At 39.6% G+C, this 15,463-nt stretch overlaps 32 non-coding genes across 32 annotated transcripts; all 32 read left to right on the top strand.

Annotated features, from left to right (window-relative positions):
• Nucleotides 1-273: 273 nt before the first annotated feature.
• Trnap-agg (transfer RNA proline (anticodon AGG)) lies at nucleotides 274-345 on the top strand. The gene has a single exon. It is a non-coding gene; the product is annotated as a tRNA-Pro (tRNA).
• A 333-nt stretch (nucleotides 346-678) lies between these two features.
• Trnap-ugg (transfer RNA proline (anticodon UGG)) lies at nucleotides 679-750 on the top strand. Its single transcript has one exon. It is a non-coding gene; the product is annotated as a tRNA-Pro (tRNA).
• Nucleotides 751-1,288: 538 nt separating this feature from the next.
• Nucleotides 1,289-1,361, top strand: Trnav-cac (transfer RNA valine (anticodon CAC)). Its single transcript has one exon. It is a non-coding gene; the product is annotated as a tRNA-Val (tRNA).
• Nucleotides 1,362-1,691: 330 nt separating this feature from the next.
• On the top strand, nucleotides 1,692-1,763 carry Trnap-agg (transfer RNA proline (anticodon AGG)). The gene has a single exon. It is a non-coding gene; the product is annotated as a tRNA-Pro (tRNA).
• A 333-nt stretch (nucleotides 1,764-2,096) lies between these two features.
• Nucleotides 2,097-2,168, top strand: Trnap-ugg (transfer RNA proline (anticodon UGG)). Its single transcript has one exon. It is a non-coding gene; the product is annotated as a tRNA-Pro (tRNA).
• A 538-nt stretch (nucleotides 2,169-2,706) lies between these two features.
• Trnav-cac (transfer RNA valine (anticodon CAC)) lies at nucleotides 2,707-2,779 on the top strand. The gene has a single exon. It is a non-coding gene; the product is annotated as a tRNA-Val (tRNA).
• Nucleotides 2,780-3,109: 330 nt separating this feature from the next.
• On the top strand, nucleotides 3,110-3,181 carry Trnap-agg (transfer RNA proline (anticodon AGG)). The gene has a single exon. It is a non-coding gene; the product is annotated as a tRNA-Pro (tRNA).
• A 333-nt stretch (nucleotides 3,182-3,514) lies between these two features.
• Trnap-ugg (transfer RNA proline (anticodon UGG)) lies at nucleotides 3,515-3,586 on the top strand. The gene has a single exon. It is a non-coding gene; the product is annotated as a tRNA-Pro (tRNA).
• Nucleotides 3,587-4,124: 538 nt separating this feature from the next.
• Trnav-cac (transfer RNA valine (anticodon CAC)) lies at nucleotides 4,125-4,197 on the top strand. The gene has a single exon. It is a non-coding gene; the product is annotated as a tRNA-Val (tRNA).
• A 330-nt stretch (nucleotides 4,198-4,527) lies between these two features.
• Trnap-agg (transfer RNA proline (anticodon AGG)) lies at nucleotides 4,528-4,599 on the top strand. Its single transcript has one exon. It is a non-coding gene; the product is annotated as a tRNA-Pro (tRNA).
• Nucleotides 4,600-4,932: 333 nt separating this feature from the next.
• Trnap-ugg (transfer RNA proline (anticodon UGG)) lies at nucleotides 4,933-5,004 on the top strand. Its single transcript has one exon. It is a non-coding gene; the product is annotated as a tRNA-Pro (tRNA).
• A 538-nt stretch (nucleotides 5,005-5,542) lies between these two features.
• Nucleotides 5,543-5,615, top strand: Trnav-cac (transfer RNA valine (anticodon CAC)). Its single transcript has one exon. It is a non-coding gene; the product is annotated as a tRNA-Val (tRNA).
• Nucleotides 5,616-5,945: 330 nt separating this feature from the next.
• Nucleotides 5,946-6,017, top strand: Trnap-agg (transfer RNA proline (anticodon AGG)). The gene has a single exon. It is a non-coding gene; the product is annotated as a tRNA-Pro (tRNA).
• A 333-nt stretch (nucleotides 6,018-6,350) lies between these two features.
• Trnap-ugg (transfer RNA proline (anticodon UGG)) lies at nucleotides 6,351-6,422 on the top strand. Its single transcript has one exon. It is a non-coding gene; the product is annotated as a tRNA-Pro (tRNA).
• A 538-nt stretch (nucleotides 6,423-6,960) lies between these two features.
• Nucleotides 6,961-7,033, top strand: Trnav-cac (transfer RNA valine (anticodon CAC)). The gene has a single exon. It is a non-coding gene; the product is annotated as a tRNA-Val (tRNA).
• A 330-nt stretch (nucleotides 7,034-7,363) lies between these two features.
• Trnap-agg (transfer RNA proline (anticodon AGG)) lies at nucleotides 7,364-7,435 on the top strand. Its single transcript has one exon. It is a non-coding gene; the product is annotated as a tRNA-Pro (tRNA).
• A 333-nt stretch (nucleotides 7,436-7,768) lies between these two features.
• On the top strand, nucleotides 7,769-7,840 carry Trnap-ugg (transfer RNA proline (anticodon UGG)). The gene has a single exon. It is a non-coding gene; the product is annotated as a tRNA-Pro (tRNA).
• A 538-nt stretch (nucleotides 7,841-8,378) lies between these two features.
• Trnav-cac (transfer RNA valine (anticodon CAC)) lies at nucleotides 8,379-8,451 on the top strand. Its single transcript has one exon. It is a non-coding gene; the product is annotated as a tRNA-Val (tRNA).
• A 330-nt stretch (nucleotides 8,452-8,781) lies between these two features.
• Nucleotides 8,782-8,853, top strand: Trnap-agg (transfer RNA proline (anticodon AGG)). Its single transcript has one exon. It is a non-coding gene; the product is annotated as a tRNA-Pro (tRNA).
• Nucleotides 8,854-9,186: 333 nt separating this feature from the next.
• Nucleotides 9,187-9,258, top strand: Trnap-ugg (transfer RNA proline (anticodon UGG)). The gene has a single exon. It is a non-coding gene; the product is annotated as a tRNA-Pro (tRNA).
• A 538-nt stretch (nucleotides 9,259-9,796) lies between these two features.
• On the top strand, nucleotides 9,797-9,869 carry Trnav-cac (transfer RNA valine (anticodon CAC)). Its single transcript has one exon. It is a non-coding gene; the product is annotated as a tRNA-Val (tRNA).
• Nucleotides 9,870-10,199: 330 nt separating this feature from the next.
• Trnap-agg (transfer RNA proline (anticodon AGG)) lies at nucleotides 10,200-10,271 on the top strand. The gene has a single exon. It is a non-coding gene; the product is annotated as a tRNA-Pro (tRNA).
• A 333-nt stretch (nucleotides 10,272-10,604) lies between these two features.
• On the top strand, nucleotides 10,605-10,676 carry Trnap-ugg (transfer RNA proline (anticodon UGG)). Its single transcript has one exon. It is a non-coding gene; the product is annotated as a tRNA-Pro (tRNA).
• A 538-nt stretch (nucleotides 10,677-11,214) lies between these two features.
• Nucleotides 11,215-11,287, top strand: Trnav-cac (transfer RNA valine (anticodon CAC)). Its single transcript has one exon. It is a non-coding gene; the product is annotated as a tRNA-Val (tRNA).
• Nucleotides 11,288-11,617: 330 nt separating this feature from the next.
• On the top strand, nucleotides 11,618-11,689 carry Trnap-agg (transfer RNA proline (anticodon AGG)). Its single transcript has one exon. It is a non-coding gene; the product is annotated as a tRNA-Pro (tRNA).
• A 333-nt stretch (nucleotides 11,690-12,022) lies between these two features.
• Nucleotides 12,023-12,094, top strand: Trnap-ugg (transfer RNA proline (anticodon UGG)). The gene has a single exon. It is a non-coding gene; the product is annotated as a tRNA-Pro (tRNA).
• Nucleotides 12,095-12,632: 538 nt separating this feature from the next.
• Nucleotides 12,633-12,705, top strand: Trnav-cac (transfer RNA valine (anticodon CAC)). Its single transcript has one exon. It is a non-coding gene; the product is annotated as a tRNA-Val (tRNA).
• Nucleotides 12,706-13,035: 330 nt separating this feature from the next.
• Nucleotides 13,036-13,107, top strand: Trnap-agg (transfer RNA proline (anticodon AGG)). The gene has a single exon. It is a non-coding gene; the product is annotated as a tRNA-Pro (tRNA).
• Nucleotides 13,108-13,440: 333 nt separating this feature from the next.
• Trnap-ugg (transfer RNA proline (anticodon UGG)) lies at nucleotides 13,441-13,512 on the top strand. Its single transcript has one exon. It is a non-coding gene; the product is annotated as a tRNA-Pro (tRNA).
• Nucleotides 13,513-14,050: 538 nt separating this feature from the next.
• Trnav-cac (transfer RNA valine (anticodon CAC)) lies at nucleotides 14,051-14,123 on the top strand. The gene has a single exon. It is a non-coding gene; the product is annotated as a tRNA-Val (tRNA).
• A 330-nt stretch (nucleotides 14,124-14,453) lies between these two features.
• Nucleotides 14,454-14,525, top strand: Trnap-agg (transfer RNA proline (anticodon AGG)). The gene has a single exon. It is a non-coding gene; the product is annotated as a tRNA-Pro (tRNA).
• Nucleotides 14,526-14,858: 333 nt separating this feature from the next.
• Nucleotides 14,859-14,930, top strand: Trnap-ugg (transfer RNA proline (anticodon UGG)). Its single transcript has one exon. It is a non-coding gene; the product is annotated as a tRNA-Pro (tRNA).
• Nucleotides 14,931-15,463: the final 533 nt, after the last annotated feature.

The raw sequence follows: 15,463 nt of genomic DNA, 5'->3' as shown, positions 1-15,463 counted from the left end.
ATATTACTCATTCGGTGTTCTTTTGCAGCCGACGCATGTCGTTCATGTTAAATTGAACATATCACTTCTTATAAAAATCTTTGAAATCGTCTACGCTAAGCACTTTAGACAAAGTTCTTTATAGCAGGTGACTTTTAATAACTTACCGTCCTGATTTCAAAGGTAACAAAGCAAGAGAGGCCAAACGTATAACCCAAGGCAACACGAAAATAGCAACAAGCGATGTCATTTCTGAATTTTATAACTATTATTTAAACATAAGTCAGCTATACAGGCTCGTTGGTCTAGGGGTATGATTCTCGCTTAGGGTGCGAGAGGTCCCGGGTTCGAATCCCGGACGAGCCCAATTTTTGCCTCATATTGTCAATGCGTGGCGAATCTCAAAACTGTTTTCAATACCAGTCGATGGGATATTCAAAGAAAATACACCGCTAATTCGAACGTCAATTAGAATGCATAAAACAGAATTCAGTAGGAGAAAAATACATGCACCAATACAACAGCTATCGTTTGAATTTTTGTTGTTTTTATATAGTTTGATCTCGACCAATGTAAGGTGAATTTCTAGTCAACTTAGAATTTCGAATATGTATCTTGGCAGGTAAACTCCTTTGCCACGTATGGAGAATAATCGTATTCTATAGTTAAATACGGAAAATGTAACTCTAACTATCAAGCGGCTCGTTGGTCTAGGGGTATGATTCTCGCTTTGGGTGCGAGAGGTCCCGGGTTCGAATCCCGGACGAACCCGTTAATTTTTGGAACGGTTTATAGGCGTTTGGATTCAATGAAATTATACTTTTGTATCTGCCATTGACATTCAAAGCAGTCTGGCTCAGAAATTGCTCAGCATGTTTTCCCGTCACTGATGAGCAATAGTGGTCAAACGGAGAGAAAAGAGGAGTTGATATTCTGGTACATACATTTGTATTCCGATGATTTTGACTTTTTTTTTTTTCGAAGAATGTTATATTTTGGTTTGTGCACGCTGCAAAACAACTTACCTTGATAATCACCATCAAGTTGTGCAATGAAGGAAATGTCGATATCGGATTTAGCTGGCGTATAAGAAGAATACGCATATATATAGACGGCAGAGCTAGGAATATCTGCTTTTCAATTGATTGTGCAGAAGAAAGGTGAACCCCATCCCATGCCAAGAGAATTATGGAAATTAACACGAAAACGCACCTGTTTTCATGCGGGAACGGGTGTTATTCATCTTGATTGCACCAGTTTTTAATCGGACGTTGCTTGAAATATGGAAAACTTCGCACTAACTTCAACTGTTTCCGTAGTGTAGTGGTAATCACGTCCGCTTCACACGCGGAAGGTCCTGGGTTCGAGCCCCAGCGGAAACATATTAATTTTTGGGTAATCCGGATCATCGTGAACTGTGCTTATTATAGTGCCTAGAGATATTACTCATTCGGTGTTCTTTTGCAGCCGACGCATGTCGTTCATGTTAAATTGAACATATCACTTCTTATAAAAATCTTTGAAATCGTCTACGCTAAGCACTTTAGACAAAGTTCTTTATAGCAGGTGACTTTTAATAACTTACCGTCCTGATTTCAAAGGTAACAAAGCAAGAGAGGCCAAACGTATAACCCAAGGCAACACGAAAATAGCAACAAGCGATGTCATTTCTGAATTTTATAACTATTATTTAAACATAAGTCAGCTATACAGGCTCGTTGGTCTAGGGGTATGATTCTCGCTTAGGGTGCGAGAGGTCCCGGGTTCGAATCCCGGACGAGCCCAATTTTTGCCTCATATTGTCAATGCGTGGCGAATCTCAAAACTGTTTTCAATACCAGTCGATGGGATATTCAAAGAAAATACACCGCTAATTCGAACGTCAATTAGAATGCATAAAACAGAATTCAGTAGGAGAAAAATACATGCACCAATACAACAGCTATCGTTTGAATTTTTGTTGTTTTTATATAGTTTGATCTCGACCAATGTAAGGTGAATTTCTAGTCAACTTAGAATTTCGAATATGTATCTTGGCAGGTAAACTCCTTTGCCACGTATGGAGAATAATCGTATTCTATAGTTAAATACGGAAAATGTAACTCTAACTATCAAGCGGCTCGTTGGTCTAGGGGTATGATTCTCGCTTTGGGTGCGAGAGGTCCCGGGTTCGAATCCCGGACGAGCCCGTTAATTTTTGGAACGGTTTATAGGCGTTTGGATTCAATGAAATTATACTTTTGTATCTGCCATTGACATTCAAAGCAGTCTGGCTCAGAAATTGCTCAGCATGTTTTCCCGTCACTGATGAGCAATAGTGGTCAAACGGAGAGAAAAGAGGAGTTGATATTCTGGTACATACATTTGTATTCCGATGATTTTGACTTTTTTTTTTTTCGAAGAATGTTATATTTTGGTTTGTGCACGCTGCAAAACAACTTACCTTGATAATCACCATCAAGTTGTGCAATGAAGGAAATGTCGATATCGGATTTAGCTGGCGTATAAGAAGAATACGCATATATATAGACGGCAGAGCTAGGAATATCTGCTTTTCAATTGATTGTGCAGAAGAAAGGTGAACCCCATCCCATGCCAAGAGAATTATGGAAATTAACACGAAAACGCACCTGTTTTCATGCGGGAACGGGTGTTATTCATCTTGATTGCACCAGTTTTTAATCGGACGTTGCTTGAAATATGGAAAACTTCGCACTAACTTCAACTGTTTCCGTAGTGTAGTGGTAATCACGTCCGCTTCACACGCGGAAGGTCCTGGGTTCGAGCCCCAGCGGAAACATATTAATTTTTGGGTAATCCGGATCATCGTGAACTGTGCTTATTATAGTGCCTAGAGATATTACTCATTCGGTGTTCTTTTGCAGCCGACGCATGTCGTTCATGTTAAATTGAACATATCACTTCTTATAAAAATCTTTGAAATCGTCTACGCTAAGCACTTTAGACAAAGTTCTTTATAGCAGGTGACTTTTAATAACTTACCGTCCTGATTTCAAAGGTAACAAAGCAAGAGAGGCCAAACGTATAACCCAAGGCAACACGAAAATAGCAACAAGCGATGTCATTTCTGAATTTTATAACTATTATTTAAACATAAGTCAGCTATACAGGCTCGTTGGTCTAGGGGTATGATTCTCGCTTAGGGTGCGAGAGGTCCCGGGTTCGAATCCCGGACGAGCCCAATTTTTGCCTCATATTGTCAATGCGTGGCGAATCTCAAAACTGTTTTCAATACCAGTCGATGGGATATTCAAAGAAAATACACCGCTAATTCGAACGTCAATTAGAATGCATAAAACAGAATTCAGTAGGAGAAAAATACATGCACCAATACAACAGCTATCGTTTGAATTTTTGTTGTTTTTATATAGTTTGATCTCGACCAATGTAAGGTGAATTTCTAGTCAACTTAGAATTTCGAATATGTATCTTGGCAGGTAAACTCCTTTGCCACGTATGGAGAATAATCGTATTCTATAGTTAAATACGGAAAATGTAACTCTAACTATCAAGCGGCTCGTTGGTCTAGGGGTATGATTCTCGCTTTGGGTGCGAGAGGTCCCGGGTTCGAATCCCGGACGAGCCCGTTAATTTTTGGAACGGTTTATAGGCGTTTGGATTCAATGAAATTATACTTTTGTATCTGCCATTGACATTCAAAGCAGTCTGGCTCAGAAATTGCTCAGCATGTTTTCCCGTCACTGATGAGCAATAGTGGTCAAACGGAGAGAAAAGAGGAGTTGATATTCTGGTACATACATTTGTATTCCGATGATTTTGACTTTTTTTTTTTTCGAAGAATGTTATATTTTGGTTTGTGCACGCTGCAAAACAACTTACCTTGATAATCACCATCAAGTTGTGCAATGAAGGAAATGTCGATATCGGATTTAGCTGGCGTATAAGAAGAATACGCATATATATAGACGGCAGAGCTAGGAATATCTGCTTTTCAATTGATTGTGCAGAAGAAAGGTGAACCCCATCCCATGCCAAGAGAATTATGGAAATTAACACGAAAACGCACCTGTTTTCATGCGGGAACGGGTGTTATTCATCTTCATTGCACCAGTTTTTAATCGGACGTTGCTTGAAATATGGAAAACTTCGCACTAACTTCAACTGTTTCCGTAGTGTAGTGGTAATCACGTCCGCTTCACACGCGGAAGGTCCTGGGTTCGAGCCCCAGCGGAAACATATTAATTTTTGGGTAATCCGGATCATCGTGAACTGTGCTTATTATAGTGCCTAGAGATATTACTCATTCGGTGTTCTTTTGCAGCCGACGCATGTCGTTCATGTTAAATTGAACATATCACTTCTTATAAAAATCTTTGAAATCGTCTACGCTAAGCACTTTAGACAAAGTTCTTTATAGCAGGTGACTTTTAATAACTTACCGTCCTGATTTCAAAGGTAACAAAGCAAGAGAGGCCAAACGTATAACCCAAGGCAACACGAAAATAGCAACAAGCGATGTCATTTCTGAATTTTATAACTATTATTTAAACATAAGTCAGCTATACAGGCTCGTTGGTCTAGGGGTATGATTCTCGCTTAGGGTGCGAGAGGTCCCGGGTTCGAATCCCGGACGAGCCCAATTTTTGCCTCATATTGTCAATGCGTGGCGAATCTCAAAACTGTTTTCAATACCAGTCGATGGGATATTCAAAGAAAATACACCGCTAATTCGAACGTCAATTAGAATGCATAAAACAGAATTCAGTAGGAGAAAAATACATGCACCAATACAACAGCTATCGTTTGAATTTTTGTTGTTTTTATATAGTTTGATCTCGACCAATGTAAGGTGAATTTCTAGTCAACTTAGAATTTCGAATATGTATCTTGGCAGGTAAACTCCTTTGCCACGTATGGAGAATAATCGTATTCTATAGTTAAATACGGAAAATGTAACTCTAACTATCAAGCGGCTCGTTGGTCTAGGGGTATGATTCTCGCTTTGGGTGCGAGAGGTCCCGGGTTCGAATCCCGGACGAGCCCGTTAATTTTTGGAACGGTTTATAGGCGTTTGGATTCAATGAAATTATACTTTTGTATCTGCCATTGACATTCAAAGCAGTCTGGCTCAGAAATTGCTCAGCATGTTTTCCCGTCACTGATGAGCAATAGTGGTCAAACGGAGAGAAAAGAGGAGTTGATATTCTGGTACATACATTTGTATTCCGATGATTTTGACTTTTTTTTTTTTCGAAGAATGTTATATTTTGGTTTGTGCACGCTGCAAAACAACTTACCTTGATAATCACCATCAAGTTGTGCAATGAAGGAAATGTCGATATCGGATTTAGCTGGCGTATAAGAAGAATACGCATATATATAGACGGCAGAGCTAGGAATATCTGCTTTTCAATTGATTGTGCAGAAGAAAGGTGAACCCCATCCCATGCCAAGAGAATTATGGAAATTAACACGAAAACGCACCTGTTTTCATGCGGGAACGGGTGTTATTCATCTTGATTGCACCAGTTTTTAATCGGACGTTGCTTGAAATATGGAAAACTTCGCACTAACTTCAAGTGTTTCCGTAGTGTAGTGGTAATCACGTCCGCTTCACACGCGGAAGGTCCTGGGTTCGAGCCCCAGCGGAAACATATTAATTTTTGGGTAATCCGGATCATCGTGAACTGTGCTTATTATAGTGCCTAGAGATATTACTCATTCGGTGTTCTTTTGCAGCCGACGCATGTCGTTCATGTTAAATTGAACATATCACTTCTTATAAAAATCTTTGAAATCGTCTACGCTAAGCACTTTAGACAAAGTTCTTTATAGCAGGTGACTTTTAATAACTTACCGTCCTGATTTCAAAGGTAACAAAGCAAGAGAGGCCAAACGTATAACCCAAGGCAACACGAAAATAGCAACAAGCGATGTCATTTCTGAATTTTATAACTATTATTTAAACATAAGTCAGCTATACAGGCTCGTTGGTCTAGGGGTATGATTCTCGCTTAGGGTGCGAGAGGTCCCGGGTTCGAATCCCGGACGAGCCCAATTTTTGCCTCATATTGTCAATGCGTGGCGAATCTCAAAACTGTTTTCAATACCAGTCGATGGGATATTCAAAGAAAATACACCGCTAATTCGAACGTCAATTAGAATGCATAAAACAGAATTCAGTAGGAGAAAAATACATGCACCAATACAACAGCTATCGTTTGAATTTTTGTTGTTTTTATATAGTTTGATCTCGACCAATGTAAGGTGAATTTCTAGTCAACTTAGAATTTCGAATATGTATCTTGGCAGGTAAACTCCTTTGCCACGTATGGAGAATAATCGTATTCTATAGTTAAATACGGAAAATGTAACTCTAACTATCAAGCGGCTCGTTGGTCTAGGGGTATGATTCTCGCTTTGGGTGCGAGAGGTCCCGGGTTCGAATCCCGGACGAGCCCGTTAATTTTTGGAACGGTTTATAGGCGTTTGGATTCAATGAAATTATACTTTTGTATCTGCCATTGACATTCAAAGCAGTCTGGCTCAGAAATTGCTCAGCATGTTTTCCCGTCACTGATGAGCAATAGTGGTCAAACGGAGAGAAAAGAGGAGTTGATATTCTGGTACATACATTTGTATTCCGATGATTTTGACTTTTTTTTTTTTCGAAGAATGTTATATTTTGGTTTGTGCACGCTGCAAAACAACTTACCTTGATAATCACCATCAAGTTGTGCAATGAAGGAAATGTCGATATCGGATTTAGCTGGCGTATAAGAAGAATACGCATATATATAGACGGCAGAGCTAGGAATATCTGCTTTTCAATTGATTGTGCAGAAGAAAGGTGAACCCCATCCCATGCCAAGAGAATTATGGAAATTAACACGAAAACGCACCTGTTTTCATGCGGGAACGGGTGTTATTCATCTTGATTGCACCAGTTTTTAATCGGACGTTGCTTGAAATATGGAAAACTTCGCACTAACTTCAACTGTTTCCGTAGTGTAGTGGTAATCACGTCCGCTTCACACGCGGAAGGTCCTGGGTTCGAGCCCCAGCGGAAACATATTAATTTTTGGGTAATCCGGATCATCGTGAACTGTGCTTATTATAGTGCCTAGAGATATTACTCATTCGGTGTTCTTTTGCAGCCGACGCATGTCGTTCATGTTAAATTGAACATATCACTTCTTATAAAAATCTTTGAAATCGTCTACGCTAAGCACTTTAGACAAAGTTCTTTATAGCAGGTGACTTTTAATAACTTACCGTCCTGATTTCAAAGGTAACAAAGCAAGAGAGGCCAAACGTATAACCCAAGGCAACACGAAAATAGCAACAAGCGATGTCATTTCTGAATTTTATAACTATTATTTAAACATAAGTCAGCTATACAGGCTCGTTGGTCTAGGGGTATGATTCTCGCTTAGGGTGCGAGAGGTCCCGGGTTCGAATCCCGGACGAGCCCAATTTTTGCCTCATATTGTCAATGCGTGGCGAATCTCAAAACTGTTTTCAATACCAGTCGATGGGATATTCAAAGAAAATACACCGCTAATTCGAACGTCAATTAGAATGCATAAAACAGAATTCAGTAGGAGAAAAATACATGCACCAATACAACAGCTATCGTTTGAATTTTTGTTGTTTTTATATAGTTTGATCTCGACCAATGTAAGGTGAATTTCTAGTCAACTTAGAATTTCGAATATGTATCTTGGCAGGTAAACTCCTTTGCCACGTATGGAGAATAATCGTATTCTATAGTTAAATACGGAAAATGTAACTCTAACTATCAAGCGGCTCGTTGGTCTAGGGGTATGATTCTCGCTTTGGGTGCGAGAGGTCCCGGGTTCGAATCCCGGACGAGCCCGTTAATTTTTGGAACGGTTTATAGGCGTTTGGATTCAATGAAATTATACTTTTGTATCTGCCATTGACATTCAAAGCAGTCTGGCTCAGAAATTGCTCAGCATGTTTTCCCGTCACTGATGAGCAATAGTGGTCAAACGGAGAGAAAAGAGGAGTTGATATTCTGGTACATACATTTGTATTCCGATGATTTTGACTTTTTTTTTTTTCGAAGAATGTTATATTTTGGTTTGTGCACGCTGCAAAACAACTTACCTTGATAATCACCATCAAGTTGTGCAATGAAGGAAATGTCGATATCGGATTTAGCTGGCGTATAAGAAGAATACGCATATATATAGACGGCAGAGCTAGGAATATCTGCTTTTCAATTGATTGTGCAGAAGAAAGGTGAACCCCATCCCATGCCAAGAGAATTATGGAAATTAACACGAAAACGCACCTGTTTTCATGCGGGAACGGGTGTTATTCATCTTGATTGCACCAGTTTTTAATCGGACGTTGCTTGAAATATGGAAAACTTCGCACTAACTTCAACTGTTTCCGTAGTGTAGTGGTAATCACGTCCGCTTCACACGCGGAAGGTCCTGGGTTCGAGCCCCAGCGGAAACATATTAATTTTTGGGTAATCCGGATCATCGTGAACTGTGCTTATTATAGTGCCTAGAGATATTACTCATTCGGTGTTCTTTTGCAGCCGACGCATGTCGTTCATGTTAAATTGAACATATCACTTCTTATAAAAATCTTTGAAATCGTCTACGCTAAGCACTTTAGACAAAGTTCTTTATAGCAGGTGACTTTTAATAACTTACCGTCCTGATTTCAAAGGTAACAAAGCAAGAGAGGCCAAACGTATAACCCAAGGCAACACGAAAATAGCAACAAGCGATGTCATTTCTGAATTTTATAACTATTATTTAAACATAAGTCAGCTATACAGGCTCGTTGGTCTAGGGGTATGATTCTCGCTTAGGGTGCGAGAGGTCCCGGGTTCGAATCCCGGACGAGCCCAATTTTTGCCTCATATTGTCAATGCGTGGCGAATCTCAAAACTGTTTTCAATACCAGTCGATGGGATATTCAAAGAAAATACACCGCTAATTCGAACGTCAATTAGAATGCATAAAACAGAATTCAGTAGGAGAAAAATACATGCACCAATACAACAGCTATCGTTTGAATTTTTGTTGTTTTTATATAGTTTGATCTCGACCAATGTAAGGTGAATTTCTAGTCAACTTAGAATTTCGAATATGTATCTTGGCAGGTAAACTCCTTTGCCACGTATGGAGAATAATCGTATTCTATAGTTAAATACGGAAAATGTAACTCTAACTATCAAGCGGCTCGTTGGTCTAGGGGTATGATTCTCGCTTTGGGTGCGAGAGGTCCCGGGTTCGAATCCCGGACGAGCCCGTTAATTTTTGGAACGGTTTATAGGCGTTTGGATTCAATGAAATTATACTTTTGTATCTGCCATTGACATTCAAAGCAGTCTGGCTCAGAAATTGCTCAGCATGTTTTCCCGTCACTGATGAGCAATAGTGGTCAAACGGAGAGAAAAGAGGAGTTGATATTCTGGTACATACATTTGTATTCCGATGATTTTGACTTTTTTTTTTTTCGAAGAATGTTATATTTTGGTTTGTGCACGCTGCAAAACAACTTACCTTGATAATCACCATCAAGTTGTGCAATGAAGGAAATGTCGATATCGGATTTAGCTGGCGTATAAGAAGAATACGCATATATATAGACGGCAGAGCTAGGAATATCTGCTTTTCAATTGATTGTGCAGAAGAAAGGTGAACCCCATCCCATGCCAAGAGAATTATGGAAATTAACACGAAAACGCACCTGTTTTCATGCGGGAACGGGTGTTATTCATCTTGATTGCACCAGTTTTTAATCGGACGTTGCTTGAAATATGGAAAACTTCGCACTAACTTCAACTGTTTCCGTAGTGTAGTGGTAATCACGTCCGCTTCACACGCGGAAGGTCCTGGGTTCGAGCCCCAGCGGAAACATATTAATTTTTGGGTAATCCGGATCATCGTGAACTGTGCTTATTATAGTGCCTAGAGATATTACTCATTCGGTGTTCTTTTGCAGCCGACGCATGTCGTTCATGTTAAATTGAACATATCACTTCTTATAAAAATCTTTGAAATCGTCTACGCTAAGCACTTTAGACAAAGTTCTTTATAGCAGGTGACTTTTAATAACTTACCGTCCTGATTTCAAAGGTAACAAAGCAAGAGAGGCCAAACGTATAACCCAAGGCAACACGAAAATAGCAACAAGCGATGTCATTTCTGAATTTTATAACTATTATTTAAACATAAGTCAGCTATACAGGCTCGTTGGTCTAGGGGTATGATTCTCGCTTAGGGTGCGAGAGGTCCCGGGTTCGAATCCCGGACGAGCCCAATTTTTGCCTCATATTGTCAATGCGTGGCGAATCTCAAAACTGTTTTCAATACCAGTCGATGGGATATTCAAAGAAAATACACCGCTAATTCGAACGTCAATTAGAATGCATAAAACAGAATTCAGTAGGAGAAAAATACATGCACCAATACAACAGCTATCGTTTGAATTTTTGTTGTTTTTATATAGTTTGATCTCGACCAATGTAAGGTGAATTTCTAGTCAACTTAGAATTTCGAATATGTATCTTGGCAGGTAAACTCCTTTGCCACGTATGGAGAATAATCGTATTCTATAGTTAAATACGGAAAATGTAACTCTAACTATCAAGCGGCTCGTTGGTCTAGGGGTATGATTCTCGCTTTGGGTGCGAGAGGTCCCGGGTTCGAATCCCGGACGAGCCCGTTAATTTTTGGAACGGTTTATAGGCGTTTGGATTCAATGAAATTATACTTTTGTATCTGCCATTGACATTCAAAGCAGTCTGGCTCAGAAATTGCTCAGCATGTTTTCCCGTCACTGATGAGCAATAGTGGTCAAACGGAGAGAAAAGAGGAGTTGATATTCTGGTACATACATTTGTATTCCGATGATTTTGACTTTTTTTTTTTTCGAAGAATGTTATATTTTGGTTTGTGCACGCTGCAAAACAACTTACCTTGATAATCACCATCAAGTTGTGCAATGAAGGAAATGTCGATATCGGATTTAGCTGGCGTATAAGAAGAATACGCATATATATAGACGGCAGAGCTAGGAATATCTGCTTTTCAATTGATTGTGCAGAAGAAAGGTGAACCCCATCCCATGCCAAGAGAATTATGGAAATTAACACGAAAACGCACCTGTTTTCATGCGGGAACGGGTGTTATTCATCTTGATTGCACCAGTTTTTAATCGGACGTTGCTTGAAATATGGAAAACTTCGCACTAACTTCAACTGTTTCCGTAGTGTAGTGGTAATCACGTCCGCTTCACACGCGGAAGGTCCTGGGTTCGAGCCCCAGCGGAAACATATTAATTTTTGGGTAATCCGGATCATCGTGAACTGTGCTTATTATAGTGCCTAGAGATATTACTCATTCGGTGTTCTTTTGCAGCCGACGCATGTCGTTCATGTTAAATTGAACATATCACTTCTTATAAAAATCTTTGAAATCGTCTACGCTAAGCACTTTAGACAAAGTTCTTTATAGCAGGTGACTTTTAATAACTTACCGTCCTGATTTCAAAGGTAACAAAGCAAGAGAGGCCAAACGTATAACCCAAGGCAACACGAAAATAGCAACAAGCGATGTCATTTCTGAATTTTATAACTATTATTTAAACATAAGTCAGCTATACAGGCTCGTTGGTCTAGGGGTATGATTCTCGCTTAGGGTGCGAGAGGTCCCGGGTTCGAATCCCGGACGAGCCCAATTTTTGCCTCATATTGTCAATGCGTGGCGAATCTCAAAACTGTTTTCAATACCAGTCGATGGGATATTCAAAGAAAATACACCGCTAATTCGAACGTCAATTAGAATGCATAAAACAGAATTCAGTAGGAGAAAAATACATGCACCAATACAACAGCTATCGTTTGAATTTTTGTTGTTTTTATATAGTTTGATCTCGACCAATGTAAGGTGAATTTCTAGTCAACTTAGAATTTCGAATATGTATCTTGGCAGGTAAACTCCTTTGCCACGTATGGAGAATAATCGTATTCTATAGTTAAATACGGAAAATGTAACTCTAACTATCAAGCGGCTCGTTGGTCTAGGGGTATGATTCTCGCTTTGGGTGCGAGAGGTCCCGGGTTCGAATCCCGGACGAGTCCGTTAATTTTTGGAACGGTTTATAGGCGTTTGGATTCAATGAAATTATACTTTTGTATCTGCCATTGACATTCAAAGCAGTCTGGCTCAGAAATTGCTCAGCATGTTTTCCCGTCACTGATGAGCAATAGTGGTCAAACGGAGAGAAAAGAGGAGTTGATATTCTGGTACATACATTTGTATTCCGATGATTTTGACTTTTTTTTTTTTCGAAGAATGTTATATTTTGGTTTGTGCACGCTGCAAAACAACTTACCTTGATAATCACCATCAAGTTGTGCAATGAAGGAAATGTCGATATCGGATTTAGCTGGCGTATAAGAAGAATACGCATATATATAGACGGCAGAGCTAGGAATATCTGCTTTTCAATTGATTGTGCAGAAGAAAGGTGAACCCCATCCCATGCCAAGAGAATTATGGAAATTAACACGAAAACGCACCTGTTTTCATGCGGGAACGGGTGTTATTCATCTTGATTGCACCAGTTTTTAATCGGACGTTGCTTGAAATATGGAAAACTTCGCACTAACTTCAACTGTTTCCGTAGTGTAGTGGTAATCACGTCCGCTTCACACGCGGAAGGTCCTGGGTTCGAGCCCCAGCGGAAACATATTAATTTTTGGGTAATCCGGATCATCGTGAACTGTGCTTATTATAGTGCCTAGAGATATTACTCATTCGGTGTTCTTTTGCAGCCGACGCATGTCGTTCATGTTAAATTGAACATATCACTTCTTATAAAAATCTTTGAAATCGTCTACGCTAAGCACTTTAGACAAAGTTCTTTATAGCAGGTGACTTTTAATAACTTACCGTCCTGATTTCAAAGGTAACAAAGCAAGAGAGGCCAAACGTATAACCCAAGGCAACACGAAAATAGCAACAAGCGATGTCATTTCTGAATTTTATAACTATTATTTAAACATAAGTCAGCTATACAGGCTCGTTGGTCTAGGGGTATGATTCTCGCTTAGGGTGCGAGAGGTCCCGGGTTCGAATCCCGGACGAGCCCAATTTTTGCCTCATATTGTCAATGCGTGGCGAATCTCAAAACTGTTTTCAATACCAGTCGATGGGATATTCAAAGAAAATACACCGCTAATTCGAACGTCAATTAGAATGCATAAAACAGAATTCAGTAGGAGAAAAATACATGCACCAATACAACAGCTATCGTTTGAATTTTTGTTGTTTTTATATAGTTTGATCTCGACCAATGTAAGGTGAATTTCTAGTCAACTTAGAATTTCGAATATGTATCTTGGCAGGTAAACTCCTTTGCCACGTATGGAGAATAATCGTATTCTATAGTTAAATACGGAAAATGTAACTCTAACTATCAAGCGGCTCGTTGGTCTAGGGGTATGATTCTCGCTTTGGGTGCGAGAGGTCCCGGGTTCGAATCCCGGACGAGCCCGTTAATTTTTGGAACGGTTTATAGGCGTTTGGATTCAATGAAATTATACTTTTGTATCTGCCATTGACATTCAAAGCAGTCTGGCTCAGAAATTGCTCAGCATGTTTTCCCGTCACTGATGAGCAATAGTGGTCAAACGGAGAGAAAAGAGGAGTTGATATTCTGGTACATACATTTGTATTCCGATGATTTTGACTTTTTTTTTTTTCGAAGAATGTTATATTTTGGTTTGTGCACGCTGCAAAACAACTTACCTTGATAATCACCATCAAGTTGTGCAATGAAGGAAATGTCGATATCGGATTTAGCTGGCGTATAAGAAGAATACGCATATATATAGACGGCAGAGCTAGGAATATCTGCTTTTCAATTGATTGTGCAGAAGAAAGGTGAACCCCATCCCATGCCAAGAGAATTATGGAAATTAACACGAAAACGCACCTGTTTTCATGCGGGAACGGGTGTTATTCATCTTGATTGCACCAGTTTTTAATCGGACGTTGCTTGAAATATGGAAAACTTCGCACTAACTTCAACTGTTTCCGTAGTGTAGTGGTAATCACGTCCGCTTCACACGCGGAAGGTCCTGGGTTCGAGCCCCAGCGGAAACATATTAATTTTTGGGTAATCCGGATCATCGTGAACTGTGCTTATTATAGTGCCTAGAGATATTACTCATTCGGTGTTCTTTTGCAGCCGACGCATGTCGTTCATGTTAAATTGAACATATCACTTCTTATAAAAATCTTTGAAATCGTCTACGCTAAGCACTTTAGACAAAGTTCTTTATAGCAGGTGACTTTTAATAACTTACCGTCCTGATTTCAAAGGTAACAAAGCAAGAGAGGCCAAACGTATAACCCAAGGCAACACGAAAATAGCAACAAGCGATGTCATTTCTGAATTTTATAACTATTATTTAAACATAAGTCAGCTATACAGGCTCGTTGGTCTAGGGGTATGATTCTCGCTTAGGGTGCGAGAGGTCCCGGGTTCGAATCCCGGACGAGCCCAATTTTTGCCTCATATTGTCAATGCGTGGCGAATCTCAAAACTGTTTTCAATACCAGTCGATGGGATATTCAAAGAAAATACACCGCTAATTCGAACGTCAATTAGAATGCATAAAACAGAATTCAGTAGGAGAAAAATACATGCACCAATACAACAGCTATCGTTTGAATTTTTGTTGTTTTTATATAGTTTGATCTCGACCAATGTAAGGTGAATTTCTAGTCAACTTAGAATTTCGAATATGTATCTTGGCAGGTAAACTCCTTTGCCACGTATGGAGAATAATCGTATTCTATAGTTAAATACGGAAAATGTAACTCTAACTATCAAGCGGCTCGTTGGTCTAGGGGTATGATTCTCGCTTTGGGTGCGAGAGGTCCCGGGTTCGAATCCCGGACGAGCCCGTTAATTTTTGGAACGGTTTATAGGCGTTTGGATTCAATGAAATTATACTTTTGTATCTGCCATTGACATTCAAAGCAGTCTGGCTCAGAAATTGCTCAGCATGTTTTCCCGTCACTGATGAGCAATAGTGGTCAAACGGAGAGAAAAGAGGAGTTGATATTCTGGTACATACATTTGTATTCCGATGATTTTGACTTTTTTTTTTTTCGAAGAATGTTATATTTTGGTTTGTGCACGCTGCAAAACAACTTACCTTGATAATCACCATCAAGTTGTGCAATGAAGGAAATGTCGATATCGGATTTAGCTGGCGTATAAGAAGAATACGCATATATATAGACGGCAGAGCTAGGAATATCTGCTTTTCAATTGATTGTGCAGAAGAAAGGTGAACCCCATCCCATGCCAAGAGAATTATGGAAATTAACACGAAAACGCACCTGTTTTCATGCGGGAACGGGTGTTATTCATCTTGATTGCACCAGTTTTTAATCGGACGTTGCTTGAAATATGGAAAACTTCGCACTAACTT

This window comes from Mytilus galloprovincialis, chromosome 1 (genome assembly GCF_965363235.1).
Source record: "Mytilus galloprovincialis chromosome 1, xbMytGall1.hap1.1, whole genome shotgun sequence".
NCBI lineage: Eukaryota > Metazoa > Mollusca > Bivalvia > Mytilida > Mytilidae > Mytilus > Mytilus galloprovincialis.
The sequence above is the reverse complement of the archived record's forward strand: the minus strand, read 5'-3'. Positions and strand labels throughout refer to the sequence as shown.